The 24201-nt window shown below is 36.4% G+C and overlaps 1 protein-coding gene across 3 annotated transcripts in view; it reads left to right on the top strand.

Annotated features, from left to right (window-relative positions):
* ERBIN (erbb2 interacting protein) overlaps nt 1-24201 on the top strand; it is a 117571-nt gene that overhangs the window by 701 nt on the left and 92669 nt on the right. The window contains exons 2-3 of one of the 3 annotated variants that reach the window (XM_041470575.1): nt 191-271; nt 19634-19745. The gene's annotated coding sequence lies outside the window, so the exon portion shown is untranslated. Of the gene's footprint in view, nt 1-44; nt 272-19633; nt 19746-24201 lie in introns of those variants that run through there. The other 2 variants (XM_041470576.1, XM_041470579.1) reach the window with 2 other exon arrangements.

Here is a 24201-nt window from a genome sequence, read left to right as displayed (position 1 = left end):
TGCGGTGTCGCCGCCGGGCGGGGCCGGCGCGACGTGGGGCCGGCCGCGGGGCAGACCTCGGCGGGGGCCGGGAGGAGCCCGGCTGCTCTGGTGCCCTCTCCCCGTGTGCACGAGCTCCCTCGTCCTCGCTGAAAGCTGCTAACATTCCTTCTCCTCCTCTCCCCGTTCTCGGCCCTCTTTCTCCCTGAAGAAGAAAACTCGATTGGATTTAACTTGGGGTCGGAAGAAACTCCTGCCTGCTGGATCTGGTTTAGACGCCCCGACAGCTAAGGTAAATAGGGAAGCCTTGGGATCTGCAGGAACAAAAACAACAGAAAAATCCTTCCTCTGGGAAGGGGGTGGAGAAAAAAGCAAGGAGTTCAGGCTTCGTTTTATATCCTGTTTTTGGCCTTTATATTTTGTCTCTGTTTTCCGCCTTGGCCTGCACAGTTTAGCTGCTCATTGTATTTCTCCCCGTCTCGCCTGAATGTGTGAACCGAGGCGCTGGTTTCATGGAGGCAGGGAAGGAGACCGAAAGTTTTTAATCTCATCGGACACAGAAGTTTCTTTGTTCGGTCCGAGAAGGCACTGAGCTGAAACTGCTTGACTGCGTAACTGCTTCTTCAGCTCCCTCCCTTCCAAAACGTTTGGTAACCCTGCAAGTACAATTAACTTATCGGGAAATGAGAAAGTCGTAAAGGAGGTAATATATTTTATTTCATCGCAAGCTCTTTAGGCTTCGTGCTTATGTCTACCTTGTTTTCTGGAATATCAGTTAGTGTCTGGCCGGGCTTCTTCAGGGTTGCTCTTAAGTTTCTTTATAAAAATATGCCCTCTTGGTCATCTGTAAATGTCGCAGTTTTTCCATCTTCGACTGCTGCAGTCACTCATCTTCTTCCCCTTTACCTTCTCTGTTCTCAAACCGACGAGTTGGACTGCTTGTTTTATATAGCAGAGGTCTGTCCTGCATTTTGATTCTGACAAAGTTCATCTTAAGAACCTTAATTTAAAATAAAATATAGAACAAAACCAAAACAGATAGCTAGTTATCTGACTTCTTTCAAGTGCGTACAATTGAAGCTGTTAATGTAGCCTTGTTTGGTTTTGGTGACCACTTTCCTTTTGAAAGAACTCCTTTCTGAAGCTGTTGAAGGGCAAATTAAAAGTGAAGTTTTAGTGTAAGATTTTGTACCTCTAGTGCTTGTTACACCAACTAACTAGATGCACATTTATTTCTCATGTATCAGAGAGACAATTATAGGTTAGTTCTTTTGTGAAGGCAAGGGGTTTCTCATATTGTGAATGTTTACAACAAGGTAGAAACCGTAGCTCTGGAATGTTTGTTCCTGTTTGTCAAACTCAGAAGCAACATGTTGGTCGGATAGGATGTGTATGCTTCAGTCTTGCGAATGTGTGATATGTATTGGTATTTGGGAGTCTTGGACAAAGTAATTTCCATGCAAAATTTTTAACACTTACATAGGTAGTTCTTTAACATCGTGGAGTAATTTAGTGATTTAAGAAAAAATAATCCAACTCGATCTGCTTGATATACTTAACATATAAATGCCTACAGCAGGTTCAGTGGTGGATAACAAATAAATTATTTGACTTGCAATTTACAGACTTACCTTTCCAGGCAGCAGTAAGGTTTATTCTTAGGCATCAGAAAGATCTGGGCAAAATAAATGGCAGTGAACTTTGCTTTCCTTATGTGGCTGATGCTTGGCAGAAAGTCTGAATAGAGTAATCCTTTTACAAAGAACCATCCCTTTCCAGAGCAGTGTTTCAGTCCCAATAATGACTTGAGATTCTTGAGGGGAGGGTGAGGAGTTGTAGCCGTGCATGACAAATTTAGTTGTAAACCAGTATGTTCATAATCAAGGCAATTTTGTTTCTTTTCAGGCCTTTTGTGTCTCTCATGATGCACTTGATATTTTTCAATGCCATGTAGAAGAATAGTTCCTTGTAGTGGAGGCACAACTTTTTACGCTAGTGTTTTGTCACCATGGTAGCTATGGATAAGGTCCTTTTTAATGATGAAAGTGTAATTCAGTACTGCTTATGGCTCATGGTTATATCATTGAATGCCATTATGTCATTGGTAGTTGGTAGTAACATGAAGGGATGTGTTCTTTCTTGAGATCAACAATCACAGCTAAAAATCAGTCTGACATTGATATTCTTATTATGAACAAAATTATTTAACCTTACACATGGTAGCTCATGTGCTTGAAACAGCACTTTTATAGCTGTGTGTTGATGGCTTGGGGAAACGTTCTTTTGACCTGACTGGTTCTTATTCATGAATTAAATTAAGCTTGAGTAAACATCACTAATTTTAAGGAGGTATGCTTGCAATCAAAGAGCTGGAAGTTGCAGTATATGGCATAATATGGAATGTGATTATCATTAAGTTGATTATTATATTAGTGAAATATGAATAGGTCTGTCTTATGCATAAGCTGCACAGTAGATAATGCTTAGTGTAAACATAAAGCTCTGTAGGGTGTGAATTTGCACATCATGTTCATATAGAGTGGATAAGGGGGCTCTGTGGAGAAAATACTAAGGATAGTTTATTAGTGTATTAAGTTGGTGGTCTCAGAAAACAGTGTTATGATTTGTTCTCTGTGGAATTTGTTGAGAGTCTTTAGTCCCAGTCATTAAGAGCCATGCTTGGAAGATCAAAGCTAAGGAAAGGCTTGCACATGTGTAACATACATTATACCTCAATGTTAGCAGTAGGTCCTAGAAATAGAAGGGGATGGGAGCAAATTAGTCAGCTGTGCTTTCCGGTAGGGCTGTAATGAATCACTGTCTGTCTGCTCTGCATTCTTGTTTTGTTTTTGTCCTTCCTGCTCCAAAGCAAAAAGGAAAATATTTTTGGGAAAATGTTATGTAAAGATCAAATAGTTGATATGTCATATCTTCAGCAGATTCTCCCTATAGAATAACCTGATCAGCTGAAGAAGTGCCTGACATTTAATCCAGTTAGAGGAATTAGAAATCTAACCTTTTCCAAATGAGTTACTAGTGGAGTAAGCAGAAGAGTTACTCATATGGACATGAAAATAGTAGACAGTATTCCTATGTGAGCATGCAAGTGTTCACGGTGACATTTGAAATAGATATTTAAATGAAGATCATCTGGAAAATGAAGATTTATAAACATTGCTGTTTTACCTTGTCAGCTTTTGAGTAGGTGCAACAATGTGTCAAAAGACACTTTTCATATCAGAATGAAAACATTGATGGTAGTTCGAGTAGTAAATAGTCTGTATTGAACTGTTGGTAATGGGACTTTTTTTAGGATTATTTTAGTTGTGAAATGGTTACTTCACTGAAATACAGATTTCACATTAAACTAAGAAAAGTGTTTGGATGTTGAGTTAAATCTTTAAAATGTAAGATTTCAAAATAAGGATGCTGATTTGGGAGAGATTTATGTATCTCCCTAATGTATCTCTGTCTAATTAAAATGGAAAAAATTGTTGTTATGGAATCAATAGTATTTTTCTTTTATAGTAATCTCAGGATAATTAGGCTTTTTCTGCTGGCTTGCCTTCATTGTTGCTAGATGAAAAATTGTTTGCACCTGGAGGGCTAATACAATGCTTATTCTTCAAAAACCACTGGCCTGTGGAACTAGACAATGTGTATTCTTTAGGAAGAACTGGAAAGCCACCAGCCCAGTTGTGCCAACTTTTACCAGTTCCCAAGCAGTCAGCTATGACTTTGGGGTTGCTGACCACCAGGGACCACCAAAGAGGCCCCCAGGACAGAAAGACACATGTGGAAAGTGGAGGGAAAATATGTTAATGATTTTGGGGAAATGGTTATCATATGTGTGTTTATTCCAGGAAATCAATGAATATGTATGTAAAATATAGTATATAAACAGGAGCTTTTTCTGTACTCAGCGTGCATAGTATTTTGCAGGAGATAGCTTCTCGTGCATCCAGCCACATAAAGAATGCCTGCTTCTTAATGCTACTTTGCTGGTAAGGAGTTTCTTATTTTGGTAACAGTTTTGGTGACCCAGATTGGACCTAGTCCTGAATTTCAGTGGATGCAAAGGAACATCATCAAAGTCAGCTTTTTAAAAGATACTCGTTTCTCTGATGCTTGAATTGCAGTACAGGTGTTTGAGTTATTACTCTTTGTACTTTCCGTAAAAGGGATTCAGAAGTGTGATATTTCAACACCAGGCTGCAATTCCACCTTCAAAAATACATTGCAACTTCTCATAATTGAGAAATAAAACTGAACAAACCTTTGGTCTAAATGAAACCAAACTGAAGTGTACTTACATTGGAGAGCACCAGCATTGCAGCTGTTCTGCCTAGGGTAAAAAGTTTAAGTTAAAAGTTTAAAAGTTTAAGTTAAAAAGTAGATGCGTTTTTTTTCTGTTCTTGGAAGGAATTTGTACATACTTGACACTAAGCGATCACTATGCATAGGAACAAACAGTGATGGTTAAGCAGAGTCTGAGGGCCCTCTGAACAATCTTGGTTGCTGTGGAGATCCTGGTAATTGTCAGAAGATAATGTCAGAAGATAACTGAGTCTTATAAGCCTCAAACTTACTAGGTAAGATGGTTTGTATAGGTTGGGGTATAATTGTCTTGCTGTGAGCTTGTAGTGCTCAAAGGCTACTTCTTGTATCAGTTGTCTGTGGCCAGCTTTAGGAATGAAAAAAGCTCAGAGATGGTTTGAAGTATTAGTAAAAGTTACAAATACTTGAAGTGAAGCATTTATCATTTAAGTATTAATTTGGAATGGGTGGTATTTTCCTGCAAAATGGCCAGGGGTCTATTCTCCTTACTGGGGAAAGCTCCAATCCCAATAAATAAATAAATTCAGAGTATTTGAAATTCTGGTTTTGCATTAAAGATAGATGCAAAAGCGCGGTCCTGTTTTTTTGAAGTAATGTGCTTTGAGTTTTACTGCTGTGTTTTGAGTCTTCTCACCTGTTTTCAACTCTAAGCTGGCACGAGAAGTTCCTGTAGCAACTGTGTAAGGGGTTCCATTTTCACGACAGTTATGGAAGAGAAGTTTCATGTTATTCCTTTGTCCCATTCTATGGGGTATGTGATTAGTACATTTGCAGAAATTATTTCTTCAGCATTCTTTGCCTTCCTTGTTGTTTTTCAGTACATGTGTTCCAAAACTTCCAAGTTTTAAGAAGCAGAGGAGAGGACATAAGTGCATTGAGCTATATCAGTGCATCTACAGAAATATCTGAAATGCAGTGCCAAATGATTGAATGTCATTCACAGGTTTGGTCATCTAGAATGACTGTAGATATCACTGTAAGTGTTTGAATGGTAGAAGGTGTTTCCAGGCTTGTCTAGAAGACTTCTGATAGACTGCTAAGGTTTGAGAGCTACTGCTTTTTCCCCATGTGGCTGTTGTCTTCCTGGCATTACTCTATCAGAGGGGAGAAATAATAATTTAGAAGATCAGTCAATTTGTCAATTTGATCAAGTTACTGCAGGTCTTTTGTCTTACAGGTAACCCTGAAGATAACATGGATTTTTATATTTGAAACTGGGTATCAGAGAACATTTATTATTGGGAATTATAGTGGTTTTTTGTCACTGGAAAGATGCTGCTTAAAAATCTGTATGTGCTTCTGCATGCTCATGGTGCAATAAAACAAAAAAAAAAAAGCTTGGCTGCAGTAGTATTTACAAGACTGAGGTCTGTATTTTCAGTAAAATTAGACTGAAAAGTGTGTCAGCATAGCAGTCTAAATTATTTGTGACTTAAATGGTTTGTAAATGCTTGCTTTCCATGCTTGTGCTACTGAGTATGATATTTAGATGTTTAATTTACTTAGGTTCCACTTTGGCCTTTGAGATGGGTCTATTTGAAGGAGGAACAGTGAACGTGCAGACAGCAGATAATGTTCACTAGTCTCCTGTTGCTGGTATGTTAGCTTGCTGTGGCATGTTAGTCTGTGGTGGCCTGGAATGTGAGGTTGGTAGTTGGCTCCTTTTAGGAGAACATACTCATTTTGGGTTACTTCTGGTCACAAAATCATATGTGGTGCTAACCCTGCAGCTCTGTTGGTTATTTAATTTCTGAACTGGTCTATATTTTTGGGGGATTGGCAATAAAATTAATCACTGAGGGAGAAAATGCAAAAGTTCCCTTCTTCCTGGTTCATACCTATTCGGTCTTTATACTATGTCTGCTATGCTGTAATCAACTTATACAGGGTGATTTATTCCAAGTAATTAATGAGTTCTTTAGACCTCTTGGAGGAGTTACAGGCAAAGGGAATTGAGCATGCAGTGCTAGAAAACTGTTTGGACCAAGCCTACTTTTACTTGTGACATTTGTCAGGTCACTGTTGTTAGTTCACATATGGGTGTTGGGAAACTGTTAAAAACAAAGTAACAAATATTAAAGGCTCAAAGTAAGAAGATGTGAAAAAGGATGGAAATAAATGTTTAACAATCTTTTCGGAATGTGACAGGGAGGGAGAATCAGTTGGAACTCAGAATTTGTCCATCCATCTGTCTCTGATCGAGATGGATAAGATCAGAAACCTTGATATGGGGGGAAAAAAACCTTCAGAGCTTTACTATTTTAGTATAATACTGTTTATCTATAGTGCGTCTTGCTCGTGTTTTTTAGGAGAGTTTTGTTTTCCTGAATGTTTTGTGGGGGTGTGGGCTTTCTGTGACTATTAGACAATCCTGTTCTTCCAGTGTGTTGATTTAGATGTTAAGGTTTTTGGTCCGGTACCAGGTATTTCATCTAACTAAATGAAAATATAAGTAATACAAGCACTAGAAAAGCAAGATATACTTAAAGTTGATTTTAATAGACTTGAGGTTAATTTCCTTTTTCATTTTTATTTATCTGGGTGAGTTCATCAATTTTGCAGGGAGCATTTATTTTGTTTTGCTTTACTGAAATAAAGCAGAAGAAATGCTGAGGATCCTGGCATTATTCTGTGGTTTTGCAGTGCTCTTCTTATGAGAAAGACAGTAAAGCAGGCAAACATTTCTGTGGGAAGTTGTGGGATCTATTGGACATGTATTGTCAGCATTTCAAATATCCTGTAGTCTTTCACGATATCAGTTACTGAATTGGTTTTGCACCAGCGGGTGGTGATATGTCAAGGGAAAGATTATGGCCTTGTCAATGGAGCAGGTTAGAAGAAAGTGTTACGGAGTGGGAGAGAAACATGTTGTTGATCAGTATTTTTCTCTTCTCTTTCCTACTTTGCTTCTCCCATTACATGAACTAACCAATGAAGAACCAACAAATTGTTCCTTAACCTCTTACAAAAACTCTCTTGTCTGTGGAGTGAGTCCCTGCTTATTTCTACTGAATTTAAATATATGTTTGCTCAGTTTAGATTTGTAGCTCACGCATCCTTCCACAGGTGTTAAATTCTCAGATTTTAAATTTCAGCTTCAGAGCATGAAATACCTGCTGAGGAATAACTTTCCCTCAAAATCAGAATGTTACTCCTTTCCCCCAGTTTTGTATTAATTTGGTTTTAATCTTTGAGAAGTCTGAAATATGCATTGGACTGTTCAAATTAATTGAAGTCACAGCTATGAAATTTTCTGGAATTCCTGCATTGTGCTCTTCAGTCACTTTTCCTATTTTGAGAAAAGAGGGTGACATGTTAATAGCAAATCAGCTTTGCAGTGTCCCGCTTTTTGCACTAGGTAGTGTCGAAGTAGTATTGTACCTCTGTTTTCTTCTCATGCTGGTAAGTACAGGATGTCAGAAGTTAAGTATCACTTTAAGTTTGGTTATTATTAAATCAACTTTGAATTCAGTTTTGAGGCTATAATTAGCATTTTGATGAGAAAGCAGACATTTAGTTCATCTTAAATCTCCTATGAGGTGAAAAGCTTGTTTTTGGCTTCCAATAGTGAATTATTATCCCTGTTGAAGACAAAATTTTTAAGAGAAAGTGTACATAAACAGAATTGTCTAAATTCTAAGTTACTCATAGAAGTTTTATTGTAAGCGCTACACTCTTGTTCTTCCCCATCTAAAGAGGCAAATATACTTCAGAGGCTATTCAAGAATAGCCTTCTGCTGTTTTTTTTGTATCTGTTGCTTATGTGATTTGCAAAATGTCTGATAGAGTAAAATACAAATAACAGCTCTCCTTTAATCATCATCCATTCACTTAGAGGAACACAACACTAAGTAAAGGAAAAAAAATTAGTACAAAAATACTGACTCAAATGTTTCATCACTGTCTTGGGAATGAAACGAGATTGAGTTGGCAAAAATTAAACATGCATTGTGAGAGAAAAGCTGAGTAAATAGAGGACAAGAGTAATGGTGCTTACCCACATGGAAGATGTGAAGAGTGTTGTAGTTAGGAAGGACCCCAGACAGTGCAGACAGGAGTAATTCTTCTGCATCACTGTTACAAACAACAAATTGACATGCTTTGGGATCTATGTATCAGTTAAAATTAGTGTAAAGAAAAACAATAGACAGAGGTAAGCAGCTTCAGGGGTTCCTTTATATGTCCAGGACAGTAATCCTTAAAACTGCTGAGAATAATATTGAGATAATATGTAGCATAATTATTGTATAAACTAGAGGGACAGGATGCTTAGAGTCTCGAAAATACAACTTTTTTCTGTTTTGGTTTTTGAACCTTTGCTTTTTTTAAAAAAGGTGGCTACTTCTTATTTTAGCCACTCCTTACTGGAGTGAGTAAGGTGTATTAAAGTAAAACTGTTTTTAAAGCTGCATTATGAATAAAGCCTTCTGGTTTTAGTACTCCCTTTTATAATAAACATGTAAGAGCAAAAACCAAACTGGCTTGGTAACACTTGGAAGTGTTCTTTAAAGGAGGAGGAATTATAAAGTAAAATGGAAGTGCACTGTATAGTTTTTCAGATGTTGTGTTGCATGTTTATTTGTAGTTTTTGGTATGATCTATTTTTTTGAAATCTGCCAAATTCAAAGTGGGAAATGAATATACATATCTCCACATACTTCCTTTCAACTCTGATCTATGAAATGTTTCCATTTATCTTCCTGTTACCATAGATGGAATCATGTAACCTGTCTGGATTTGTTTTTCTAAGCAGTTACTAGCTAGAGGGTTTTGAGTGTGGTTCTTCTTTCCCCTCCTGTGTACCCAACATCTGCTTACTTTGTATCTCAAGTGTTCTGTGCCTGCTGTGTTACTCTGACCTCTGTTGTTTGGTCCTTCCTAGCTTTTGGTAGGAATTCTGGGAATTACATTTTTGAGGGAGAGTGTGTGTAAGGCAGACCATCAGGGATTGGATTTTTTTATGTGTAGACCATGCAATTTAGTAAGCATTTAAATAATCAGTAACCTTCTGATAAGAAAGAGTATTTTTTTAAATTTTTTTTTTCCCTTTTTGGTTTCTGTGCTGACATGTTTTATGTTGCAGATCACCTGAATTTATCTGCAGGCAATTATGTGCAGAATCTGATTAACAGATGAGAACTTTTCTTTTATATTGAAATACTGCATATTTACAGCAGTGCAGCTTGCTTGTCAAAAACCTTTGGTGTCTGCTGCAGATGGTTGCATAGTCTTAAGGAGTGGCTTCCTGGCTGCATTGTACATGAAGTGCCAAACACTGAGAGCAGTTTTGTTCTGGAATGCCAAAATACATTAAATTGATTCAGGAAACAGCATATGTCAAATGAATAAAAATACCATAGTCATGTGAAACAGAATGTGGTAATTATGTTTTTCAAACCTATTTTATTTCCTGAGTTAAGAGCTTAAAAAGAGCTTTTTGTATTGAGGATGGTATTAACTACCAATTGCTGACTAACACTGTTAGCATTTTCACTACTGTTTGTTTTCCCCATCCCCTATTTTTTCTTTGTTTTATATATGCCATAGCTGGAAGTTGAAACCAGGAGTCTATCAATGAGTGAAGGAATAGGAAAAAAATAATTATATTTTCCTCCTGGATATCTAGGTCTGTGCACAGTATGCAAGTTTTTGGTGGGTGAGCTATTTCTTTTTGATTCAGTGGAGGTTTTTGTTTTACTTGTTTGGGGTTTTTTTGTTTGTTTGGTTTTTTAAGGCTAGTAGTGTATGTGTTCTTTATAGCTCTGAGAGAAGTATGTAATTGCTTGATAATGCAGGTAGAAAACAATGGTTGATAAAAATGACCAATGAAGGATTTTGCTTCTGCTCAGTGTCTTAATTCCATCAAGTTCTCAAGGAGTAAGAACATTTACAACTAATAGCTCAAAATATTGCAGGGTTTTGTTATTATAAAGACACAAGCCCAAGGCCAAGCATTTTGTTGCTTATTCCATGTTGGCAAAGTAGGTGGGAATTCACTTTAATTTCTCCTCATTAGAAGGCAAAAGTATTAAAAAGTGCATAGACAGAAAAATATCGAAAAGCTGTAATTTCATCTGATTACTTTCTAACTAGTATATTGTACAAATTATTTCAGATCTCAAATAATTTAACAGACATTTTAAGACAGAGGAATGAAATGTGTATATATTTTAAGCAATTTTCCTTGTTCTTTCTGAATGTAATTTTTCTCTTGTTTGTTCTTTTTCTTCAATCACTATGATTAGAAATGGAAGTTAAAAATTAACTTCAGTAAATTAACTTACATAACATCCTAATTGCTGTTCAGTCTTGTGTAAGAAATGAGAGGTCCTTGAAAGAGAAGAGAGGGCAAATATTTTACTTCCACAGTTGTGGAAGGCACAGATTTATTTAAAACAAGCATTTAACAATAAAGTAGCTTAATATGAAGCAGAGTCTGTAGCAGAGGCCATAACTGCTGTAGTTTTTTTGGGTGATTGTAAGAGATCTGTTGTAAAGCAGGGTTGGAAGCATGATACATTCATGTCTCTTGAGCTGAAAAAGGAGGTGCTGCGGTATTTGTTTTCTGGTTTAAATTCCAGTCCCTGAGATTTTTAACTGTCCAATGGTAGTGGTACTACCATTTAAAGATTTGCTTGTCTGCTGAGAGATGAGACAAATTCTGGATTTGCCTGTTTGTATCTTGGTTCAAGCCAGCTGGGTTATTGTTTGCCTTTGTATTTATTCTGGCAGTCCAGCTGCCTTCCCTGATTGTGATGTGTGTTAGTTTGATTGATCTCAGCCTTGTTTGGGATAGGTATGAGAAAATCTATAGACATATGTTCACATACATGTGAACTTTCCTCCTCCTCAGCCTTTGTTCTTTTTTGAAGTTTGATGTTTATCTTCATTCACCAAATTTTGTGTTTCATGAAGGAGTAGTGGTCCTGTTAGCCACAGAGAGGCCTTACCTATTCAAGCACAGTTAATTCCATTGTTTCTGGAATTAGCTGTCTCCCAGCTATCAGTGGCTACAGGAGGGGTCTGTAGCTATTGAATTGTAGGAAATATCAGAAGTAGTAACACAAAGAAATGTTTTCTGTGTTTTCTTTTTGTTCTTTAGTGTATCTGAAATGTACTTCAGGTTTACAGATGAGTGTCTGTGGGTGTTCTTCTTCTCCCTGCACCTTAGACCTGTGTGTTAATTCTATTCAGTCTGGCCTGGTTTGCTGAAGTCCCTCAAGTCTCTTTTAAATTTTCAGTGTGAAATACCAAGCTCAGTCTTACTTGGACTTTAGCCCATGTCATCATGAGTAGCAGGAATTGATTTTCAAACAGACTTGGAAATTAGTTCACACACTTGTGTTCAAGTTGGACTTGCTACTATCATAGTGTTAATGTAGTTGTCCAGTAAGCATAAGCTTGAAACAAAATTTGGGTTTTGCCTTTTGGAACATGTAAACATTGCAGACTGCAACACACACAAGAGTTATAATATATTGTCTTTTCTCACTCTTTAACCAAATGCAACTGTCATCAAAGCACATGTCGTGTCTGGATTTAATAGATGAATAATGCTATGGAATCTAGAGGGTTTTTTTTCCCCTCCTTGGCATTTATTCCAAATTTTTTTTCCAATATTTTCCTATGCTGTTGGTTGTAAATACCTATTTTATACCGGTCCGTTAAACAGTTGAGTTGTTTTATCTTTGGTTGTTTTGTTTCTTTTTGAGGTACTTTGTAACTTAATTTTACTCTGATTTAATTAACTACTTTTCTAACTGTTGTAACTTTTAAAAGTGTATTGACCGTTACACTTTAGTTTCATTCTTTCTTGTGGTTTCTTCTGGATTATGTCCATTCTCTTAAGGCTCTCTAAGACCTTGGTAATGTTGATTTGAGAGCAAGCCAGCAGACAGCGTCATGGAAGAATTCTTTTTAATGAAAAAAAAACTGTTTCTATTTCTTCTTATCAAGATTTTGAGGTGCATGGTGTGGTGGCTCTAAGTTAATCATGTTGGTAGAGGGGCTGTAGAAGAGGAATTTAGATGAGAAATTTGGGTGCAGTGTAGTGATTGGTTTTATTCATAGCCTTGCTTTATATCCAAGCATCTGAAGGCTATTAGAAAATTTATTTCATGGACTTGATTTAGGAAAATTCACCTTTACTGTCAAGATTGGAAATTGGTTGCATTCTGCTCTAAGTTATGGGCATTATGGGCTGTTAAGTGGCAGTTTCTGATACTCTAGGAAGCTTGAACTGCATTTTGTGTATCTTCACTACATTTTAATAACAGTAGGACATGTGAAAGATACATCTAGATCAGTGGCACTGTTGTGTATATAAATATACATTTTTATAAATCTATTCAGTGTATCTATTTATGGTTTGAGTTGCAGGCTGATATTAATTCAAGATTTTTCTAAATGTTTTTTTAACCTTAATATTAGGCCAGAGTGAACAACTGAGACTTTCTCTCAGTAGTGCTCATTTGCAAAACACCTCCTTCTGTTGGTCACTTTGGAATTTATAGATGGTTTTTGCTTTGGTTAAAAGAAAGTAAGTGTATGTAAACTTTGAATTTACCATGTTGGGAATGATGGTCTGTATACTTTTGTGTGCTTTATTCTCATTCCCTCAAGTCTCTTTTAAATTTAAAGCATTGCTTTGTGGGCAAGTAATTGACTTTTTGTTGCAAAAACATGCACAGCACTTGCTGAGCAACAGTGTCTTGAAGTTCAGACCACATCCTGTGAATATTTCTTTCAGTTTTGTAGAGTAAAAAAAGTACTGGTGCAGTCAGTGTCTGGACAAAACTGTTCACTGGATTCACTGAGTATCCTTGCTTCTTCATGGTTGCCTGTAGATATTTATCATGGTTAATTTTTTTTAATTCTTCCCTCCTGCCTCCTCCACTAAAACTATGAATCCAAGGTGGACTAAATTATAAATGTGACACACATGAATGAATTTTGCCATCAACATGTGCTGTTAAAACATGTGAGCATTAAAATATGCTTACATATATTTTTGATACATCTTTTTTTGTACTAAAAAAAAAAAATTACCAGTAATAATGAAGTTATTACCTTTACTTTAAAAGAGTTTTAATTTACAAAGCCTAGTCTTACATTCTGCTGCATTTGCTTTGCACACTTCCTCTTCGCTTCCAGTATGGTTCTTTGCATCAGAAGGAAGGCAAGGTGTTGAAGGTGGAGACATAGCACTGAAGGTCAGTGAGTTGTTGAGCAAACTGATCTAAATGAAAAAAAATTCTCCTCAATGTCTTTCAGGTTTAGCCTTTTTGGATCAGTTACTGATTAGACTTACAGTATGATTACTAAACCCTAGCTTTAATAAAAGGCAGGTGTGAGGGAAAAGTAGGGATTACTCCTGCATCAAGCAAATAGTAGGCAGTAGTTTGAATTTTGCGTGATGGAGATTGACTTGCCTTTTGGGTTCCAGTTGCTGATTTGGAATAGTCTTCCACTTACCCACAATAAATATAAATGTTGCTATTCATCATCAGTGATTTGATCCTTGATAATACATACATAGAAGTCAGAAGTGCAGTTAAAAACTGGGATACTTATGCAGTTACATCTTCTTCTCAACAGATTTATAGTCTACCACCTCCCATCTCTCTTATTTTTTCTTGCCATAAGCAGATTGACTTTTAGACTTGAGACAGTAGGCTGGGAATTAAATGTTTCTCTGTAAAATGGTTTTTAATTGCTGCAGGAGTGGGGCTAACCATGGAAAAGAAGAAACAGTGAAGACCTTTTCTCCAGAAGGCTTCGTTTCAGAGCACTTGCTTTTGAGACTTACATATCGAGCCTCTTTAGTTTGTTGGGATTTCCACTGGCATTGTTTTTTTCATTATCTAGAGCAATCTCTTGATTGAAATGTGTAGGTCAAGAGTATTTGAATGTGGCATGCTATTCCTTCAGATTATACCTCAAGGCTAGTGTGAGTGGAGAATGGACAGGTGATGGGCAGTTGGGATGATTAATAAACAAGTTCATATGTTATGTCTTATGACAAAATGATGGACTTAGAAATGTCTGTCACTTAGAGTGTGCAATGCCTTTACTGTATTTTACTTTTTCAATTTCAGATGGGCAGAATAGAATCACTTTCAATCACGAAGGGATTGAAAGTGCAAGATAAATTAGAGGGCAGAGGATGGAAAAAGTGAGGACATTTAGCTTCATCATTCTCAAATCTTCTAGGAAGATTGCTGGCTGGGTGTGGAGGTGCTGTGTGTCTGTAATGAGGAGCCACGTGTAGTGGCCTCATTGATTGTACTGCACTCATGAAATGCAGGTGGCTTCTGATCTTTCTCCTGTTTCTAGAAGGGCCAAGTCCCTATTTTAGAGAGGAGGTGGCACTCATGGTCGTGAAGTGAACAGAAAGAGCTGGGATTTGTGCTGTTACCCACTTTTTAAGACTGATACTGTGCTTATGTCTGCTTCTCTGGAGAGACTAAAGTGCAGTGATCTGTTAAAGCACTAGTGAGTTTAAAAGGTATTTCTTGTTGTCTGAGTTTAAATTGCTCCCTACAAGGCACTTCTTAGAGTCATCACATGAAAAACATTTAAATTGAGTTGTGAGGACTTTTTCCTTCTCCAGGCGCACCAGTGTTAGTAGCAATTACTTCTGATAGCTTAGCTGTATGCTGCCTGCTTACTGGAATCTTAAGGTGTCAAATGGATAGTTCTCAACACATCCTTAAGCAGTCAAGCTATTTCTCATGACAGCAGTTGTCTATTTGTATGTCCTGCTCTTTAATCTGCAAGACAACACCTTACATTCTGGTTGATTGATAAGTATTTGATGTAACATTTCCGGGGAAATAGTGTTTGCTGTAAGATAATTTATTTTTCTGGGGTTCAAAGATACAAAAAAAAATCTCAGAATATATTAAGTCCCAAATTTTCTTAAACATTATAATTGGGAAGTTAACTTATGTATTAGGCTTTTTCTTTCAAATTATGTAGTGCAAGGATTAAGCTGTGCAGGATTTGGAGGTAGTGAATTCTTCCTGAAGGTAGTTTATAAATTATGATCTTCTGCATTCTTGAGAGTAAATAGTATAATGATATTAATTTCTCTGGGACTGGAATTTTGAAAATGTGATGCAAAGTTTGGTAGTTTCATTTCCTTCCTGCACCCCCAGATTGAAAATATACTAGGATTTTTTTCTTAAATACATTCATAATCTAGTTAGTTATTAAGATACTGAAGTCTCTGTTGACCTTGCAAATGAGCATGGAAAAAATTGCACCTTTTTTTGTTTTCTTCACTTGTGATTTAATTTTTGAGAGTCTATCTGTAATAAGAATCTAGAGTGTGGTAAAATGAAATTGAACCTGAGGGCAAGTATGTATTTTTTTGGTACAGTTTCATGTTTGCATGAATTCCTCCCCCTCTAAGTGAATGTGTGGCCAAAATATTATCAACTGCATTCACTTTTACTGTTTTTAGAATTGCCTTTCTCCTGCATTCTTTCCACTTAAAACACAAAGATTTTTTTTTTCCTTTTTTGATGCTGCAGTTTTGGGCTTTTGCGGGGAGAGTCAGATTTTGAGGGACTGGCATGTAGTTTCAGAGCATCTGGCATATGTTTTAAAATGTTGGGCAGAAAAGGTCTGTGAAAGATAACTATGTATTTTTACATTTGTTCTGCTGTGTGGTTAGAATGCAAGTTGAACACTAATTTTTGGGTGTATTTGCCTTTATTTATATCTCTGTATCTTGAAATAAGCAGGGGTGGTGGGGGGGACAGTATTTAAAGATCCATAAAAATTACTCGTTCTCACTCTGCTGTGATCATCTGTTTTCTGGTATCAGTCTTGACACTTGAATATTGATCTGTGAGTCTTGCATGCTGGAATAATAGCCAGTAGTGAAGCTGAGCTTAGTGAGGTTATTATGTACTGCTGGAGTGGGTTCTTCCTACCCTTCCCCTTGAGTCATTGATCTAGAGAAGACCTTAGGATCCAATGTAGAATTAAGTGTTAAGATTGCATACAAATCAGTCAGCTACTCAACATCAAGTACTTCAGCTCACAGTGTATCTCTAGTTGATGCCCTCTCCTGCTAATTACCCGGCTTCTAATAATCAGATTGTCTTTTAACACTTTTGACAAAAGTAGTCAAGTGTGTTTAAGCACTTACCGTTTTTTTTTTTAAGTAGAATAAGTACATATCAAAACAACTTCTTGTAATATAGGCTAATTTTTATGTTACCTGTAAATATATGCATCCTCTGTTTGTCCAGCTTAATGGAAAAATATAGAAAACATTTACTTCCTATCAGAAAGCAACTGAGGAGGCTTTCTTTTCAGTTCATGACCAACTGCATTAATGTAATTGCTAAAGTATGGATTTTGTATGTGCACTGCTAGTAATTATGCCCGTATATTCATAAGTTCCTATTTTTTTTATTTGGCACTTTGGATTCAGCTAAACTATGCTTAAAAAAAATTCTAAACAGCATTTTTAAATTTGTCATGGTAGATGAAGAAAATGGAGGGGGGAGAATCCTTTGGTACTAAATGATTTTTTTCCTGTTCATTGTGAAATCAGAATGTTAGATTTTATGCATAGATCTACTGATACAGTAGAACTGACTTAGTAAATATCTCAACTAATCTTTTTTACAATATTAAAACTCGATTTCTAAATTAGTTTTGCTGCTTTAAGCTATCTTTTGCATTACTCACTGCTATCATTAGTTGCTCTTATATTGCTAAGATAGTGGTGAGGTGATGATTCTTGGCTCTGTGTGAAAATGCAAGTGGCGTCCATTGCAGTGTTCCATCTGAAACTTTTTTCCAGTAAGCTTAGCCAAAGTGATAGATAACCCTGGTTTATAATGTAATATTACCAGTCATTTTAGCATACGCTCTAGGATACATTCTTGCAAACTCTGAAGTACTTGGTAGCAGTACTAACCACATCTAAATTTTCACAGGACTTCAACGAAATTTTATGTAGGTAAGCAAACCCTGATCATTCATGTCATATATTGAAAAAAATGGAGTTACAGTAACAGGGGACTAGATACAGTAAAATAGAAAAAATTGTTCTGGTTTTTTTAAGTGATTTTTTTTAAATGCAGCATGGCTTTCACAAGTGTGGTAGTGAAATAAAATCCAAATTGATTCTTCTCCTAATTGTCTTTGCAGCCACAAAAGCTTCAACATATTGTCTGCAATGGATGATGAGGTATTCAACAGCACAAATCTGTCTAGTTCTGAAAAGTTCTGTCTGTTCATAACTGTTCTGAAATGAGTTTATAACTCAAATATAATATGGATCCTTCTCCCTGTAGTGACCTGCCCTTCAAGGGTTTGATTTGGATTGGCTTGTTGATACTAATTAGGTAGTGTGTTTTAATTAAAAATTACAAGTTTCTGGTAATGAAAAAGCCAGAAGTAGACCATAGCCTTAGTTCTTCTTTCTAAGTTACCCTGTTGTGGGGAGTACTGGCATTAGGAGAAGTGTCAAAGGTCTTTCTTATAATGATGTGTAAAATTCTTATGTTCTTACTCCTCCTCAACTATTAACTTTTGGAGTCTACATCACTACTGAGCACTTGTATCATGGATGCCAGGTAGTACAAGCTTGAATAGGTAGTCTGGAAGAGACAGCATATTCAACAGTCCATTCTTTATCTATAAAGATGCCATTTACATCTCAAATTGAACTGAATCTTCTCTGGAAGATCACAAGATAAGACAGAGGGAAGTTAGTCAGCTCTCCTTAGTTAAGAGCTAAGAAAGCTATTCCAGGCTTTACATCATAGACCATCAGTTCCTAAACAGGGTGTGTATGAAGGGAGTTGCTGGCTAGATACAAACTTAATATAATGTGATACTTACATTAGTATTTTCAGCCATGCAAGAATTTTGGTTATAGGTGGGAAGGCAGGAGGAAAAATTTAGATGGAAAATTCAGAGCCACTGCTTTAAGGGACAGCAGCCCAATTTTTTTTATTCCTGAGAAAGCCAGGAAAGTAGCAGTGCAGTCATCAAACATGGCATCCTTCAGAGTTTCTAGCTGGGGTGTCCATGGCACCTTGGTGAGCTGATAAAACCAATGTTTTGGAAAAGGTAGCTAAGATCTGTTAAACAGCTGTATTACTATGGATGCTTCATGATTTATTAGATCTCACAGTGTTCTGGCAGTGGCAGAAACACTTATTTTTCTTGGCAATTCTGTTGCTGCTCTTTGTCATAAAAAATTCCAGGAATCATGAAACTCGGTTTTGTGACTTTGTATTAAGAACTAATCAGGATCTGATCTCCTGAAGAATACCTTCTTTCAGGAAAGATTTCATTTATCAACATAGAAACCCAAATTTATTATTAGTGAAATGTATTAGTGAAATTTATTGGGTGAAATGTATTAGCTGTTTAAAAAACAGATGAGAAACCATTCTTCTGTATTTTGGCACTGTATTTGAATTGTCTTCAACAAATGTCACCAAGATGGGGCCATGGGTGTGTTTCACATGCATCCTAGATTTGCTGCATTATTCTGGCCTACTGGCCAGGACCACATATTAAAACTTCGTATTCTCAACATTCAGAGTGTATGGCAATATTCCACAAAAGCTCACCAGGCAGTAAGCTTCTGAGAAATAGATCCAGCTACTTGTAAGCAACTGTCTCCACTCTTGCCAATAGCTGTGGCTACAGACCTTAAGTAAAACATGATGTTAAGCTAAATGAAAGGCATCTGGCAGGTCCAGTTAAAATAACTGAAGCTTTTTTAAAGACTCATTTTTTGCAGTGAGTTTGATTTCCCCATGAGGGCTGTGGGAGCATTTGTGTCTGTGTGGGTGGTATAGAATCTCTTTCAGAGAACATGCTTGAGATTCACCAGAACTTTAAAGAGGAAGTCATTCGGTCATGCAGTCCAGGTCCTGCACATAACTGCTTGTTGGTTTTGGTTACATTTTGTTAATCTGATAATTGACTCCATTCATACAAATAACAGGGAGCTGTTCCGAACTCTAGCTTGCTAGTAATGTATGTGTTTCAGTTTTGGCTGCCATAGAAAGAGATGATCATAACCAGTTTTACCTTTTCTGTGTTTTGACACACTGCTTTTCTGATTGCATTATGTTCAGATTTGACAAAGAGCAAAAATTAATGTTGATAGAGTGGTGATTGTTGTGGTAAGCTACATATTGCTGGTTCTGTGTTGTCTGTTTTTGATTCTGGTGTAGAACAAAGTAAATGTGTGGATTTGAAACTGTCATAGTTTTGTGCAAGGCCACTTGCACCCATAATTTTGAAAATACTTCTTAATTCTTTTTCACAGATCCATGTGGATAGTTTAATAAACTGTTCGACGTCTTGGTGAATCTGTGGTCCCAGCTGAGAAGCTGACTCAGGCTCCTATGGTGTAAATTGGCAGTGGTGGAGTGATTTGGGTAGGTGACTGTCCATATATGTTAAAGGAGATACAGGGAACTAAATGTTTTGGCACACTTTTTGTTTCAGTTACACTCTTAAGTGTGCTATTAATATCGTCTCCTATTCACATGTAAAAATGACAAATTTTTAACTGCTGAATTTGTGTTATAATTACTTGTAGGGATGATGCACAAGAAATGTGAATTGTTTGTTTTCTCTCAAGGGGTGCTGGGGGTATTCACTGTATTGGCACTGTCTGTTGTGCTTGGGTTACAGAGCATGGTCTGTTTGTATTTTAAAGTTGGTACAGCTCTGTGTGAGCACTTGTGTAGATTGACTTCCATTGCTTCTGCTCTATTTTTTTGCATTATTTGCTTACTTTGAATTCATAACCCATTTTATGGTAATGTATTCAGGTAGTTTTGTGCAAAAAATAAAGTTAATTTCAAACAAATATTTCTGCCCTGCATAAGCTATTGTAGATGCTATTGTTCTATGTAGAGAAAGGTTAGAGTAATATTTTTGTTTGTTTGTTTTTGTTTGGTTGTGGGTTTTTTTTTTGTGGTTTTGTTTGTTTGGATTTTTTGTTTGTTTGTTTTGTTTTGGCAAAGTCAGCTTTTTTTTTTTTTTTTATATACTGTTGTGGTTCTGTGTACTTGTTAGTGGTATGTTTAGGGTGGTCTAAGACTGAAAGGATTTTTTTTTTAAATTTATTTTTCATCACATTATTTAATAGCAGATGCACATAGATGCTCAGAAAGGGGTCATAGCAGAATAGGGAAAAACTGACTAGAATGATGTGGGCTTTTTTTTGTTGTCCAATTTTTGTCCCTAATTGAAGTGCCACAAAAATCTTTTATAGATTACAGTAGATACTGGAGTAGGATAATATACTGTCTTAGTCCTAATAAGGACCATTGAACAAATGTTTGTTTTTTTTTTAAATTTTGCTCTCACCATCCTTTGCTTTGATTCAAGAATGTAGTTAAAATGCATTCTAGTTAGTTAAGAAAATTCCACGACTAGCCATAGAAAATGACTGACTTTTGAGAGGGGAAATATTTTAATGGCAAAAATAATGTTTTAAATGTTTAATAATGGCTGAAATTATGTGCTTGGAAATAGAGAAGTTGTGATACTTAGATTAGGTAAAATTGTGAAAAGACAGTACCAGGTGTAGGAACTTTTTCTTGAAAATGAGTTCATGGGGAAAGAGTGAGTTTTAATGAAAAAAGTTAGATTTTGTGGAGCATATTCTTTTTTTGAGAGGAAAATCCTAAATATATATATATATATGTATATATATAAAGCGCTTGATGTTCTTTGTGAGGGCTTCACGATTGTTTCTGTAGATCCTTGTTTACAGGATTTTAAGTGCAGTTTTTCTCTGTTAAACTTTGGAGATTTCTTTCATAATTCTCTGACTGGAGAGTGATATTGTGGAAAAAATTCTCACAAAAGAGAAACAATTTTATCATCTGCATAGGCTGGGACTTCTAATAAGCTGCTACTGCCAAGCTAACCACAAAGTGGAAGAGTTCAGGCAGCAGTGCACAGCTTGGATTTAGAGGAGGTTCTTTCTTTTTCTTATGCTACTAATATTGTTCAATAACATTGAATATGTGTAAGATAATAGGCAAATATACATATTTAAATGTTGCTAATAATTTTATGTTAAATTAGAACATTGTTTTAGAATCCTAGTTTCTTTGTGAATTTGCTTGTTTTTACTTGGAAACACTTCAGTATTACTGGAGTAATTCAAATGGTGTGCTTAAATCTAGAGTTTGTTTCTTGCTTTGCAGTAGTTTGCTCTTAAGTCTAGTCCCCTTTTCACTCCTAACAGTTGATTCATTAGCAGCTTTGATTAATGAGTCTTTATTGGGGGAAGAAAATCTCTACCTGCTAAAAAGAGCAGGATTGTGAAGCAAATTCTGTTTTATAAGCTTGTGGCTGCACACATATCTTTAATAGCTGAATTGTAAAGCTTGTTGTAATGAAAAATTTACTGTAGGCATTACAAAAGACGTAAGAAGTGTTCTTTGTGTTTTGTGATCATCTTGGATAGAGGCTTTTTAATGCCAATTTGGTGTGTGTTCTCCAGCTTCTCAAAAGCTCTTTGTAATGAGTAGGTTTCTGGAAAAGTCACTGTTTTTGTCAAGCTGCTAAATTCATAGCAAGCACAATATTAAATGCTTAGGTGCAAAGTGAACGTAATGTATCAACATGTATTTACAGGTACTGAAATATGACATGGAAATAGAAACCATAAACAAGTTTTTACTTGAGAATAGCTAAAGTACATGAAAGAAACATAAGACTAAAAGTTGTCAGAGTTCTTTTTTTTTAAAGACTTTTTGTAATTGCCTCATAGGTGAATTTGACAAGACTCTGAAATCTTCACTCTTACAGTGTATAGCAGCTTCTTTTGCAATGTATTTGGAGTGTATTTGGTCTTCTGACAATGCTTTATTTAAAGATGCAATTTTGAAGCTGTGTAATTATATTAGTTAAGAAAATTTCTATTTCATTATCTTGCTATCAAGACTTCCACCTGAATAAAGAAAACTGTGTTGACTAAAAAGGATTCCCTGTATCCTATCCCTTAAGTATTCTTGTGCCTTCTTTATTTTGGACATGTTCCAAGATTCTTACATAAGCTCTGGTTTGCATATTTAATCTGTGAGCCCTCTTGACTTGCTGATTCATTTCTCCTTGTAGCAATAAATGCTGCCCCAAATTCTCCCCCTTCCTAGTTATATTTGACGAGTTCTGGCTTGAAATGCCTGCTCAAACATATCTCAGGTGTTTCAGCTGTGAAGGTTAAACTAGTCAGCATGAGATGTATTTTATCTTGGCAATGCACTTGGGGAACTCATTGTTCTGTGAGCCTGGTGTTCCCTGTAGTGTAGGTGAGGTTATGGACAAGCTGTCTCAATAACTGAAATGATTCGCAGACCCATAGGCACTTTTATTAACATATTCTGGCCTGCTTTGTTACATGTTTTTTTTTTTTTTTCCTTTAGGACACAGAAGGAATAGTAGTTAGTTTGTCCCTTAAAATGTGTGCACTGCTAAGAGAGTCTAAACAAGATTAGGTTATCATAGGGTTGACTTGTGTGACAAGCTTGCTGGCTGTCACGTGGCCAGAACTGGGTATTGTAAGGAAAACATCCTGTCTCCATAGAGGCAACTTAATTTAATTCTATGCAAGGGCTAGATGTTGCAGTGCTCATGCTTGCATTACGTAAGCAGTTCTTGAATCTTGTTTGTCAATTTAGTAGCTAGCAAATAAAAAACTTCTTAAACAGTGTCATAAATGTGGTTATAGGGGAAGTGTGCAGAGAATTCTTCTGAAGTATTTAAATAGCATAGCACATTCTGGCTTTCTCTTCCCTCTCTCCTCTTCTTTTCCATCTGCATTATTCCATGGAGATAGAATCAAGTGCTAGCTAATGCAGGCAACTTGCTTTCGACAGTTGTCTTTGAATGCCAGTGCCTATTTCTTCAGTTAAGATGTTGCTTCTGTGTCATTCACACACCTCTCAGACAATTTCCTCCTTTCCTTTTGTTTCTTGCTCTGCTGCTAACCCCAGGATATTTTTTCTTAATGGTCCAGTTGTATACATTATAATATGAAAGTATATTTTTCTTCTAGGAGGAAGAAGTGATGGTGAGGCAGAAATGCCCGACAGAATAGCTTACTTTCAGTGATGTCATAAGCAGCTGTGGGTAGTTGTAATGGATGTGCCATAGTTTGTTTTTCTGCCAAAATACTTGTCTTAATATGAAGAATTGTACGAGTTACAAATTTAATTGCACAAGCTTATATAAAAATTACAATTTTCTTCCTGTATTATTGCTGTGTCAGGGAGATTGTACAACAGTGTGTGGAGAGCTGTACAGATTGTCTTATAGAATTCCACATCAGGATGAGAAGTACTGGATTTCACTAAATAAGATAGCCAATCTGCATCAAATTTAGTCCAAAGAAGCCTTGTGCACAGAAAGCAAAAAGAATGAGTTGCTTTGATTTGTAGGGAAGGAGTAGCATGGGAAGTGCTGTGTGTTTTGGAGTGCTATATTGCCATGGTGATGTTATACTACAGATTACATATCTGTGTAGACTTCTAGCCATCCAAGACAGACAGACTGTCGTTTTTGTATAAATGACAAAAGGCATAGTGTTTCTGCAGATCCAAGTGGTCTTCTGACACTTCTGTTGATAAGCAAATGAGGACAAAGATGATGATAAGAGTGAGCTAGCTGACTAGGTAAGTGGTGTAAAAGGAGTGGGTTTTCCTCTTATGAACCAGCATCTTGATTTTAGGGTGAAAAGAGATGACAGATTTTCCTTAAATAAAAATGACTTGAAGTAAACAGAGAAGAGCCAAGTAGAATTTCTAATAAAACATATGCAGAAAGAAAAATACCCAGCTTCTTTCTAATACAAATGCAACATACTGGAAATAT

Source organism: Pyrgilauda ruficollis, unplaced genomic scaffold (genome assembly GCF_017590135.1).
Source record: "Pyrgilauda ruficollis isolate IOZ18807 unplaced genomic scaffold, ASM1759013v1 scaffold25, whole genome shotgun sequence".
NCBI classification, from domain to species: Eukaryota; Metazoa; Chordata; class Aves; order Passeriformes; family Passeridae; genus Pyrgilauda; species Pyrgilauda ruficollis.
The sequence above is the reverse complement of the archived record's forward strand: the minus strand, read 5'-3'. Positions and strand labels throughout refer to the sequence as shown.